At 36.6% G+C, this 12,417-nt stretch overlaps 1 pseudogene; it reads right to left on the reverse strand.

Moving 5' to 3' along the window:
- Positions 1-10,477: 10,477 nt before the first annotated feature.
- LOC122905342 lies at positions 10,478-11,082 on the reverse strand (annotated as a pseudogene).
- Between the last annotated feature and the right edge of the window lie 1,335 nt (positions 11,083-12,417).

Here is a 12,417-nt window from a genome sequence, read left to right on the forward strand (position 1 = left end):
GGCAGGTTGTTCCAACATTTAAATTCAAATATTTAATAAAAAGAGGTTTGCAGAAAGGACATTTTTCTGAATGAACAGTCTTACCTGCCATCAATGTATGAAAAATCTATTGCCCCACCTCAGTTATCATTGGACAGCAAGTCATTAAAAACTGATTGAGTGCTTACTCTGGGCTAGGTATTAAAGTACAGTATACAATCTTTATCTTAAAAAGCTGTGGTCTGGAGAGCCTGGGTGGCTCAGTGGGTTAAAGCCTCTGCCTTCGGCTTGTGTCATGATCTCAGGGTCCTGGGATCAAGCCCCGCATGGGGCTCTCTGCTCAGCAGAGAGCCTGCTTCCCCCCCCCCCCACCGCCTGCCTCTCTGCCTACTTGTGATCTCTGTCTGTCAAATAAATAAAAAAAACTCTTAAAAAAAAAAGAAAAAAAAAACTGTGATCTACAAAAAGTAATGAAAGACATTCAAATTGGCAAAAAAGAAGTCAAACTCTCACTCCTAGCAGATGACATGATACTTTATGTGGAAAACCCAAAAGATTCCACCCCTAAATTGCTAGAACTTGTACAGCAATCCAACAATGATATCAAATCAACACACAGAAATCAGTTGCATTTCTATACACTAACAATGAGACAGAAGAAAGAGAAATTAAAGAATTGATCCCATTTACAATTGTGCCAAAACCCATAAGAAATCTAGGAATAAACCTAACCAAAGAAGTAGAGGATTGTACTCTAAAAACTGCAGAACATTTATGAAAGAAATTAAAGAAGACACAAAGAAATGGAAAAACATTCCATGCTCATGGACTGGAAGAATAAATATTGTTAAAATGTCTATGCTACCCAGAGCAATGTACATATTCAATGCAATCCCTATCAAAATACCATTGATGTTTTTCACAGAGCTGAAACAAATAATTCTAAAATGTATGGAACCAGAAAAGACCATGAATAGCCAGAAGAATGTTGAAAAAGAAAACCAAAGCCAGACTCCATCACAATGCCAGACTCCAAGCTCTACTACAAAACTGTAATCATTAAGACAGTATGGTACTGACACAAAAACAGACACATAGATCAGTGGAAAGGATAGAGAACCCATAAATGGACCCTCAACTCTATGGTCAAATAATCTTTGATAAAGCAGGAAAGGGTATCCAATGGAAAAAAGATTATCTTTTTAACAAATGGTGTTGGGAAAATTGGATAGTCACATGGAGAAGAATGAAACTAGACTATTTTCTTACACCACACAGAAAGATAAACTCAAAATGGATGAAAGACTTAAATGTGAGACAGCAGTCCATCAAAATCCTAGAGGAGAACATAGGTAGCAACCTCTTCGACGTTGCAACTTCTGGCTAGCCATGTTTCCAAATACAAGGGAAACAGAAGCAAAAATGAACTATTGGGACTTCATCAAGATAAAAAGCTTTTGCACAGCAAATGAAATAGTCAACAAAACCAAAAGACAACCTAAAGAATAGAAGAAGATATTTGCAAATGACAGAGAAGACAAAGGGCTAGTAGCCAAGATCTATAAAGAACTTATCAAACTCAAGACCCATAAAAACAAATAATCCAGTCAAGAAATGGGCAGAAGACATGAATAGACATTTTTGCAAAGAAGACATCCAAATGGCCAACAGACACAAGGAAGAAGGCTCCACATCCCTCGGCATCAGAGAAAAAATGACAATAAGATATAATCTCACACCAGTCAGAATGGCTAAAATTATCAAGTTAGGAAACAATAAGTGTTCATGAGGATAAAGAGAAAGGGGAAGCCTCTTACATTGTTGGTTGGAATGCAAGCTGGTATACCCACTCTGTAAAACAATATGGAGATTTCTCAAGAAGTTAAAAATAGAGCTACCCTATGACCCAGCAATTGCACTACTAGGTATTAACCCCGAAGATACAAATGTAGTGAACTGAAGGGACCCCCTTTACCCCAAGGTAATGTCCACAATAGCCAAACTATGGAAAGGGCCCAGATGTGTATCAATAGAGGAATGGATAAAGAAGATGAGGCATACACACACACACACACACACACACACACACATGTCCTCTGATGGAGAAATGGATATTTTGTGAGATATATATATATATATATATATATATATATATATATATATGAATACTCTCAGCCATCAAAAGAATGAATTCTTACCTTTTACATCTATGTGGATGGAACTGGAGAGTATTATGCTGAGGAAATAAGTCAATCAGAGAAAGACAATTATATGTGGAATATAAGATACAGTGCAGAGGATCATAGAGGAAGGGAGGGAAGACTGGGAAGAAATAAGAGAAGGAGAAAAACCTTGAGAGATTTTAACTACAGGAAACAAACTGAAGGTTGCTGGATGGGAGGTGTGGGGGAATGGAGTAACTGGGTGATGGGCATTAGGGACTGCATGTGATGTGATGAGCACTAGGTGTTATATGCAACTGATGAATTATTGAACTCTACATCTGAAACTAATGACGTACTATATGTTGGCTAATCGAATTTAAGTTAAGAAAAAAGCTGTCATCTACTGAAGAAGCAACTAGGATTTAAGGTGATAAATGTTATCATTGGGTAATACGGGACAGTCTAGTTCTTCATTTAGACTTAGTTGTTATGGAAAATTTATTGATCCTGTGGATATCTAAATTTAGACATAAAGATGAGTAGAACATAGTATGAGCAATGCAAAGGTATTTGGGAAAATGAAGGTGGAACAGAAAAAGTTACTTTGGGACCTAAGAAGAAGATATAACAGGTTTAGAGTACAGAAAGCTAAGGATTTTGATCCCAAGAGCAATGGGAAACTAGTACAGAATTTTAAGCAGAAGAATGACATGCACTATTTCGAAATTTAGAAACATCACTCTGGCTGCAGTAGAAAACAGAAGGTTGGATGCCATTGAGAAATTGTAGGTAAAAGATATTGGTGACCTCAGTAAATGTAGGTAATGGAGTGTGGTATTAAATAATTCATCAGAATTAACATGTGAATGATTGGGAGGGAAGCAAATAGTAAAAATGATGCTATTTCTGTTTTATGTAACTTGGTAGTTTGAACTTCTGTTTTTATGTAAATGGTAGAACAATTTACAGCCTATGATAGAAGAGATTTTGGAAGGAAAGAAGATGAGTTCAGTTTCGTTGAATATGGAAAATCCACAGAATGCCCACTTAGGACTTAGATATGTGCGCTTGATGTTGTAAGACCGAGGATATGTATATAGGTTTGGCTGTTATGTGTATATACACAAATAAATGACAGAAGTGTCAAATCCCAATTAAAGTAAGAATGAAAATGAAACATTGACTTTATTGACAAATGTCATGGAAGTGCCCCACAAACATGACCTTTTGAGAACAATCTGAATGAACATGAATGTAGAAGCCAAAATATCACTGATTGAGAAATAAGAAGTGAGGAAACAAAAGCAGTGATTGGAAGCTACTCTCTCAAGTAGATAGCTGCGAAGTATAGGGCAGATACCACTGAGCAATGCTCGCTTAAAAAAAAATATTCAGTATGTTGCTCAAAAAAGTTGTATTTTTTTCTTATATATAAAGCAAAATTCTACCAACCGTGTATTATTGCTAAGCTAGAATTAAACCACCAAACATAGGTCTGAGATTTATTAGGCTTTGTACATTTTGCTTTCCTTCCCTTGTTAGGAAAATCAGGATGTTTACCGTCACTGGGAATACGATTTGGCTTTTATTTTCATGTGTAATGTCAAGATTGGGTATAAGAATCAGAGAGAGAAAAAAAGAAGAGAAACTCAAGCATATTTCTCTTGGGTTTGGATCAGCTGAGGTTCTCCCTGAAGGTTGGAAGTAAGCTTATTAAAATGAAAGTGCCTGCTCTCTTTTAATTATTATTTCAAAATGTCAGATCACTGGCTTGAAGGCCTGACTAGCTGAGCATTAGCCCTTGAAACAGTCAAAAGGCACGGCGTAAGAAAGTGAGTTCAAGTGTGATGAAATCTCCCCGTTCCATTGGATTCTGGCGATCAGAGCCATGGTAGGTTAGGGCAGCTACACACACTAAAGGTCAGCAGAATTGGGATGCTAATGTACTTCTGCAGAGACCATTATTAACTTAGTGTGCAGAGAGATTGTATACTAAATTTACACAGCACAAGGATTTTGGTCTTAAGTCTTTAATCTTTGTTAGTGAAACAATGGACTGAATTTTGCATCCAGTGTTGACCTGATGCTGTAAATCTGTAAACTGATAAGCTAAGAAATTTGTCAAACCCATGATAATTATTTCCCAGTGTAGAGCAATTCTAATTCATTGGTTACCTTGTTGAGTGGGCCATACCATGCTATGACAGCTGTGTATGGTGAGATAATTAGATAAAAATTCTTTGATCATTTGAGTTCAAATAAGGGAAGTGGTCTAAAATATCTTAAAAACTATTTGCAATGTAATTGGTTGAATTAGCTTCTAAATCATATTTTATTAGGCTTTTTATTTAATAAATTCATCTCGTATATATCATTAAAATGGCATTTACTGTTTCTATTTAGCTAGCAATTTTTTTCCCCCAAGTAATATGGGATGAAGCTGTAATATAGGAAGTAAGACCCTGGGATCTAGAATCAGACAAACCTGGTAAGAATTTCAGTTCTACTATTAACTAGCTGGGTAATCTTGAGTTAACTCTTGCTTTCCTCTGTGTCTCAGTATCCTCATCTATAAAAAGATGATAGGAATGGCAACACTTCCCTTGAGATATGAGGACTAAAAGAGATAACTCAAACCTTGCTGTAATAAATATTCAGTAAGTTTTAGTGGGTCTGACTTTGGTATTTATTGCTTGCTCTGATCCCCAATTGTTCATAACTAAGTTAGCTGGCATATCTCACAGGTTGATCTGGGGAGCAAGCAAAATAGCCATAATCTCTGAAAGAATGATCTGGGCAGCTTAGCACTGGGAAGGCCCACAGGAGGACACAGACTGCCTCTTGCTTCAGCCTCTGCCCCCTCTCCTCAGCTGTGCGTCCAGCTGTGGCTCCTCTGAACTGACCGGGCTCATGTTGGTGCAGCCTGGACTGCTTGTTGCTGCATATACTCCTCTTGCTGAAATTGCTGGGCCAGCTCCAAGTGGCTGAAGCCCAGTGTGCCTTGTGGCTGCTCCCACTTTTTGCTCAAGGCCAACCTACACAGATTATGTATATACACATTTATGTATATATTTATGCTTGCACATGTATGCATGTATATGTGTGTATAAGCACAACATTATAGGCACATTTTATGCTATATAAAATACATGTGCCTGTTTTCCCTTATATTTTAACAGTGGAAATATATTAATTTTAAAATAATAAAATATAAAGAGACAAAATGACTTCCTTAAAAGGTAACTATTATTTTGGACAATAATTTTCCCTTATTCTAACAACTAACAGTAAAAGACTTCAAATCCATCTTGAGATGTCACATAGTTTATATATGTGACTAACATATTCTGTGTTTCTCCTCTAAGAAAAATAAAAGAATCTCTACATCATCTGATACTAACTTCATAATGGGTTCAATTAAGGATGTGAAAATGGGCAATTCTAAATTTCATTGTTATGAAGCTTGGTTACTCTTCTAAACCCCATATAGTTATATTTTACTATCAACTATTATAAACAATGTTGATAGGAATGATGGAAATGACTGTGCCTACAAAAATTTTGTCCAAAATTTATAATCAATGTCAACAAAAATTGTTTGCAAATGTACATGAGATCATCAACAGAATTTCAGTAGAAACAAAATACTTCCTCTGTGTGTGTGTGTGTGTGTGTGTGTGTATGTGTGTGTGTGTGAGTGTTTTAATCCATTAGAAGATTTAGTCTGGTCTGCCTGACATAAGGGTGATAGGTTTCTATCTCTTAGTCTAATTAACACCTTTAATCTTTTTTAATGGTTAGGCCTTCTCTCTTTGGTTTTGAGGCATGCTAGAGATAAAAGCACAGGAGGCTGGAGGTTAATCCTTCCTGTATTTTATTTCTTAATTTCTGCCACAGGGATTCCCTTTCTATCGTGGCTATTTATTCAGGAACCCTGATGATATGCTTTGAGTAAGAGACAACAGATAGTTGGTTTAGAACTATCATTCAGTATTACTTAGATATCAAATTACAGGGGCTATAATTAATGGCTGTTAAATGAACACAACTCCAATTTCTTATATGTATTTTTTATTATTATTCCTAAGAAATGAACCAAATTAGTGCTTTTAGAATTGATATTGAAACCAGATGGCACCATACCTTGAATTATTCTATCAAAATGGTAACAACAGTAGAAAACAACCCTAGATTTAGTGAATCAAGGATGTTACAGATGAATACTAACATATTGATGATGGCTTCCTTTTTCTCATTAAATGAAGAATATTGAATTTCCTGGTATTGATAATAGAAATATGTTGATTAAAATTTGGCAATCAATAGATTATAGAGATTTGATTTTTCATTTTAAGATTAGGACTTTTTTATGATTAATATGTCTTACATAAGGTAAAATGTTTTGACCATTTGCCCCAGAAGCCTTAGCATATATTTTTTAATGAATTTATTTATTTGAGAGAGGGAGAGAGAGCACAAGCTGGCGGAAGGGCTGAGGGAGAGGGAGAAACAGACTTCCTGCTGAGCAGGGAGCTGGATTGGGGGCTCCATTCCAGGACCCTGGGATCATGGCTTGCACCGAAGGCAGCTGCTTAACCAACTGAGCTACCCAGGCATCCTGCCCTAACATATTCTTAAGAAAATTTTTTTTTTCAGAATTTTTGAAAATATACTGAGATTTGATTTGTAAAAATGTTCTCTTTGGAGAGAGCATTCAAAATCCTCCATTTGGAATTTAAGCAAACTTGGATTTTTAAGTATTTTGAAATTATTAAAACCTCTTTAATACATTTGTATCACTTGAGATTTTGGCTCAAATATTATATATTGGATATATGTATATTTATATATCTTTAACCAATTTTGCTTTAATTGAACCAATATGCCATCTCTTCAGAATTGTAACTGAGGGAGAGGTTTTTAAAATGGATTTGTTTTCTTTAAAGTAAACAAAAGAATTAAAATTGTCTTAATTTGATAAGAGTTATTAAAGTAAACATTCCTGCATTTTACACACTCATGCACACACACACATTCTAAAGCTCTCTAAATAATTTTAGGTAGAAACACTCAGGAGTCAAGGATGCTAATTAAATATTTTAAAATGGGATAAACTCCCTGGAAGAAGTTAAAAATATAGGTAAATTATAAATTAAAGCACTTTCAGAATTCTCTATTATGAGCTTTTTGGAATGTTTTGGTAAAATATATATGTGGAACATATATATTTTATTTGCATTTCATTTGCAAAAAAAAATACAATAATCAGCTCTATCTTTACTTCCTGCTATGGGTGCTGCTTTTATTCTGCATATATAACTACATAAGGTAAAATATATCGGTCTAAAAGATTTGTTTTCTTTCTGAAATATTCTCTTTAGTGATTTGTGAAGGGAAAAAAAGAATAATGAATAATGTAACAGCAGTCTAATGAATTTGAGTATTACCTGCTTTGTGTCTTCATAAACCTAACTTCCCTGGTACAAATAGATGATTATTATTCATTCTAACTTTTCTTTATCTCTTTTTTTATTTTTTTTGACTCTGCAACTTTCATGTGCTTATTGAGGAGAATCCAAGTACAAAACACATCTTTTTCTGTCCTGCCTCCTCTCTTGCCATTCCATTTACTAGCTGCTTGTTCTTGACCAGAGTGATAATTGACCTAGAATAACTGTTGAATTCCACATCTTTAACTGAAAAATGAGGATTTGCCTGCTTTAGAGAGTATGTGTGTGTGTGTGTGTGTGTGTGTGTGTGTGTGTGTGTGTGTGAAAAGAAAATATAATTTTTACAAAGTTCCTAGCACACAGACTACCCTAGACAAATATTAAGGGTGCCTTCTCCTTTGAAAGATTTCCCATCTTGTAAGTAGTTTCATATTACACTACCGAGTTGTGGTAGTTAAATGGATATAATTTGTCATCTTTTGCAAAGCCAGAAAATCATGATTCAAATAAGTATTAACCTCTCCCAGGGAAGATTGTCTTTGTTCTTTTTTTTTCCCCCTTTTTCTTCATTATTTTTATATTAAGTGTCTGAACCAAACACTTTGCTATCTTTCCAGTTTCTTCTCCTTTTCTTTTACAGTCATTGGCTTATAACAACTATAACAAGTTTATCTACAAGAGAAATCAGAAAACACAGCACATGTTAAATCTGTAGAGATTAGACAGTGCAGTTGGATGTGTTGGAGTGATGTGGGCCACACACTAGAATGAAACCTTGTGCTCCCGTCCTTAGGTCGACCCCTCACTGTCCTGTCAGGAGCCAGAAGACCTGGTCCCTGGCTTTGTTTCCCTTTGGATGTCTGCTCCCAGGTCATTTTCATGGGTTTTGTGACCAGATTGGTCACACACATTCAAAAAAGTCCCACCATTGGTGTTCAGTACTTTGCTCTCTGGTGTTGAAATTCTTAAGAATTTTATCTGTAAATTTACGTCTTGTGTGTGAAGCAATATAGGATAATGGAGCATGTGGCCAGGACTTGAAGCCTGGCACTCACACTGTCCTCCTCCTCAGGATGGGTTCTCAGACCAACTCCCAACTCCCTGTCTTCTGCTCCCTCGTGTCTGTGCCTTCCTCCCATCCCTGCCCCATGACTGATGTCCTCTGCCTGGGGTGGCCACTCATATGAGACTCTTATTTCTCCATCCCTCTTTGACCTCTGTGAAGCTGGATAAGGACCTGGGATGGGTTGGGGTCAGGAGTACATGCCCAGTGATATTTCAGGGCAGAAAATGGCAGTAGTATTCCTGTCCCAATAGACAACTCAGTGATGTCAATCCTGTCACTCATCTTCTGGGGTCCAGGAGTACAGTATGTTCAGGCATAGGAGCTTCAGTCTCTAGGGAAGGATGCTGGCAGGTCCACTGTGTGTTGAGAATCAGTGGTGGGAAGGGGAGGTTGACTTCCCTATGCTCCCAGGTCTGTGGGTCTATCAGGTGGCCTTAGGTAGGTGTCCTCGCAGTGGTGGCCTGCAGACCCTTGCAGGTGGGGTCCCTGGGCTCCTGCAAGGGTCTGCTTTTTCTGGGTGAGTATTTCCATGGCAAGTGAGGGTATCATTAAATAGCAAACAAAAGCAACATAACAGGTCAAGAAAGAAACCACAGAGAAAGGAACAAGTTTTATATTTTATTACCTTTACTGACACATTTATCCTTTTGGGTTTTTTTTTAATAAGGGACACTGCATTTTCATTTTTTGCTCAGCTGAAATTATATAATAAGTCTCACCTATTGGTTTGTTCTCTGAATCTTCTGCACTGGCTACCATTCCTTCCCTGTTCTCTATTTCAATCCAACCAGTTACTTTGAACTCTAGACAAAGACAGTTGGTCTGCTGAGGGTCAGGGGCAGTCACATTGTCCTTTGACTTCACATGCCCTACTGGGGCTTAAGCATTTGTTCCCTAAGAAACAAAGCCATGATTCAAATATTAACTCCAAAATTTATGGTAACCATACTAAGGGGTCCTTAAAAGGATGTTGAAAATATTCACACGTATTCCTAACATTGACCCTACTATACTGTTCCTTAATGTTTGCCATTTAGCATTTTTTCTATTTAATCAATATTTCTTGATTGCTTACTAAACACCATCCACTCTACCAAATACTGGGGATACATTTGTTTATTCAACAGATATTTATTGAATGTTTACTAGACTCTGTGCTCTATTCTAGAGATTAAGGATACAGTGGTAAACAAGAGAGCCAGGATATTTTCTCTTGTGGAGTCTATATGTTAGTGGAATGAGGAACAATAGGCAATGAACAACTAAATAAATAATGCCCTACTTTTCCAAAGTTTAACAATACTTAGAAGTTCCTAAAACGGTTTAAATTTTTTTTTTTAAAGATTTTATTTATTTATTTGAGAGAGAGAGACAGTGAGAGAGAGCATGAGCGAGGAGAAGGTCAGAGAGTGAAGCAGACTCCCCATGGAGCTGGGAGCCTGATGTGGGACTCGATCCCGGGACTCCAGGATCACGCCCTGAGCCGAAGGCAGTCGTCCAACCAACTGAGCCACCCAGGCGTCCCAAAACGGTTTAAATTTTTAAATTACCTTTATAGAACAATACACACATACACACACATTCTTTTACTTATTAGAAATATGGGTTGATTTTTCTAGCATAGGGAATTACTTTTTCTAGGGATCATATATTATCAATAACCAATGGAAGTTAGTGATATAATCAATAAATTCCATGTGACTAAAGGTACAAAAATGAAGGAAGACTAAAAAGCTTGAATGAATTATGAAAAACAGAGATATTTGACAAATTCTTTTTTTTTTTTTTGGTAGAAGTAGGGTTTGTTAAACTATGCCTTAATATAGGCTCTGGAGCTTGCCCATGGTGCTCTTGATGTTCTGCCAGTTCTTCTGGAGCAGTGACACCAGGAGACTGATAGCTACATGGATGTTGTACACAAGCTCATCATCTGTTACCTTCACGTGGCCAATGGCCACCACCAGGCACAGCACCTTCTTCATCTGTAATTTGATCATGAACTTTATCCATTTTGCCACCATTTTCTCATTGAGCATCAGCAAGGAAGGGAACTTGCCAGCCTTCTCCAGGCCTGGGCCCAGGATTCATGGTATCTGCTTGACCAGGGATTCTGAAGCCAAAAAGGTATCATATTTCTGGGCCAGCTTCTTGACTAATATTTTAATTCTTGTTGAGTTTCTTTAGCACCTCAATGTCCATGTGGGGTGTATCCACAGCCTTGGCCTCATCACAGTGCTGCTGGTCCCCCAAAATACATACATAAGGAGAACTTGAGGTGAGAAGTGGACTTAAACCTGATGGTGCCCGAGAAACATTTGCCCTTCTGAGGGTCATAGTTCTTCAAACTGATCTGCAGCTCCTCCGTCTGCAAAAACTTCCCGCGAGCCTCTTTCAGGGTATTGTGGGAGACTTTGCTGCTCATGGGGCTTGTGCCACAATAATAGGAGAAAAGTAGGCAAAGAATTTTAGGCATTAGTTTGTAGATCATGTAAGACACTAAAGATCTGGGTGAGACATGATTGGAAATGAGACTTTTTAAAAGATTAATATAGTGTTAATCTATTTGGTGGCATGACTCACACAGAAAGTAAAGATGAGGGGTAGATTATGATGCTGTGGAAAACTACACAATTGTGAAGTGACAAAAGTTTGAATAAGGATGAAGGCATTTGGATTAGACCTGAAATGTGGATTAGCATGATTTGGAATGAGTGCTATGGAAGACAGAAGAGTAAAAAATGAGGAGGTTTTTACCCAAAGTGGTGAAGAGAAGTGTGGAAACTTTCACAGAATCAAAAATAAATGATGAATAGAAAAATGAAGAACAGCAGCAACAAACTAAAAAGCAATGTGTATCTATAGCATCCCACCACCCAATGTTGTTAAAAGCTGGAACCCACCATTCTCCCTCTTCACTAGCTCCTTGACTGTGTCAACTCAAAACTTGACAATGTGGCTGACAGTCCCATTTGCCCTTAGAGGCCAAATAGCATTCACTGTCATTGCAAATAACAGCATTTCCTCAGTGAAGGTTGAACTAAATTACTTTAACAAGGCTAAATTAAAAATCAAACATGTTGATGCATTTAATGTGAGGTACAGAGGACACAAAAGATCATCAAAAATGAGTGGCAATATTGATTGTCATAAACAACCCTTCATGGAATAAAATAGATTCAGTGCTGACCCCTTGAAATGCAGTTACCCTATTTCTAGTATATTTACTTATAGGTTATGTAATTTAGGAGAATTATTTCTTTTTTACCTTTAATGTGTTATCTTAACCTTTCTTTCCTCACCACAATCTATTTTTCTCATAAATGAGGATAATGATGTTAATAGTAATTCCATATTAAAGTTTAGAATTTTATAAAAGTCTTTCATTCCTTTATATTAAATGTGTAAAATAGATGAAACAGATGTAATTATAGATGGCTTTTATTTATAAATAAAATCTTACGGATTTTAAAGATGTTCTGACAAACAACTTGGATATTATGAAGCAGTAAAATTTTTATTGACTCTGCTGAACTTTTACTTTTTTTTCATCCATTTTCTAATGGAAGAATGTGCCCTACCTGAGCCATACTATTTTGGAAGTTTTAATTTTGTAAAATAGCAGAGGATGGTCTTTTAATTTGGTTATGTTATAAAATGCTGGAAAACATCATGAAATTATCTGAAATTTGTTTAGATTAAATATTTACAAAATATCTTGGATTAAATCTTACAATTCATATCTAAGAAAACTTTAGAT

Source organism: Neovison vison, chromosome 4, assembly GCF_020171115.1.
Source record: "Neovison vison isolate M4711 chromosome 4, ASM_NN_V1, whole genome shotgun sequence".
Taxonomy (NCBI): Eukaryota; Metazoa; Chordata; class Mammalia; order Carnivora; family Mustelidae; genus Neogale; species Neogale vison.